Here is a 1,085-nt window from a genome sequence, read left to right as displayed (position 1 = left end):
CGATGCTTGTGGAGACGACCTCGCTTATCACTTTATTACTTGATTTGACATGAATACTTGGACATTCACATTATATATTCACATGCAACAAGTTTTTGGCGTCGTTACCAAGGATCGACAAATTGGTAAATTTTGGTTTGTTGTTATCTATTTAATTTTGTTAGTTTTAGCTTACTTAGTTGTTTTTAATTTTTTTCTAGGTTTGTTGCTGGTTTATGAGTAGAGGTATTCCTTAGCACAAAGACTATTATTTTGATCTTGAAATTGAAAGAACCTTTAGAAAAAGGAGAAAAGAATTGCGAGAGATGGCAATGATATAGGCAGAGAAGATCCATTATATCTAAATGGCAGGGATGTTGATATTTCTCGTGTGATAGATGATAGAGACAAAACCATTAGAGAACATATAGTGCCAATCTTGGATGATTTGAATCCAGGGATTGTCAGGCCATATATTCAACCTCGGTATTTTGAGTTGAAACTAGTTATATTTTAAATGCTACAAATAGTAGGACAGTTCGGTGGATTACCAACTGAAGACCCGCGGCTGGATTTAAGACTCTTTTTTGAGGTGTGTGATTCATTTAAGCAGCAGGGTTTTCTGAAGATGCCTTGAGACTCAAGCTATTTCCTTACTCATTGCGAGATCGTGCCAGAACATGGTTGAATGTTTTGCCGTCAGGAATGATGACATCTTGGAATGACATTTAGCAAAGGTTTTTGTTGTGATACAATCCTCCAAACATGAAAGCCAAATTGAGGAACAATATTACATCTTTCGGTAATCTAAAGATGAGACATTGTATGAAGCTTGGGAGTGATTCAAGGAATTTATTAGAAAATTCTCGATGCATGGTTTCCAACATTGGATGCAAATGAAAATGTTTTATAATGGATTGAATGCATATACATGAATGGTAGTTGATGCATCTACCAATGGACTTTGCTAGTTAAATCATATAATGAGGCATATGAAAGTCTGGAAAGGATAACTAAAAATGATTATCAATATCCAACTACAAGAGTGGGTATTGTAAGAAGAGTTGCTGGAGCTATGGAGCTTGATACGATTTTAGAAGTCTAAG

The 1,085-nt window shown here is 35.3% G+C and overlaps 1 non-coding gene across 1 annotated transcript; it reads right to left on the bottom strand.

Moving 5' to 3' along the window:
• Nucleotides 1-753: 753 nt before the first annotated feature.
• On the bottom strand, nt 754-859 carry LOC121215184 (small nucleolar RNA R71). The gene has a single exon (XR_005910913.1). It is a non-coding gene; the product is annotated as a small nucleolar RNA R71 (small nucleolar RNA).
• Between the last annotated feature and the right edge of the window lie 226 nt (nt 860-1,085).

Source organism: Gossypium hirsutum, chromosome D02, assembly GCF_007990345.1.
Source record: "Gossypium hirsutum isolate 1008001.06 chromosome D02, Gossypium_hirsutum_v2.1, whole genome shotgun sequence".
In the NCBI taxonomy this organism is placed as follows: domain Eukaryota; kingdom Viridiplantae; phylum Streptophyta; class Magnoliopsida; order Malvales; family Malvaceae; genus Gossypium; species Gossypium hirsutum.
This window is presented reverse-complemented; position numbering and strand designations above follow the sequence as displayed.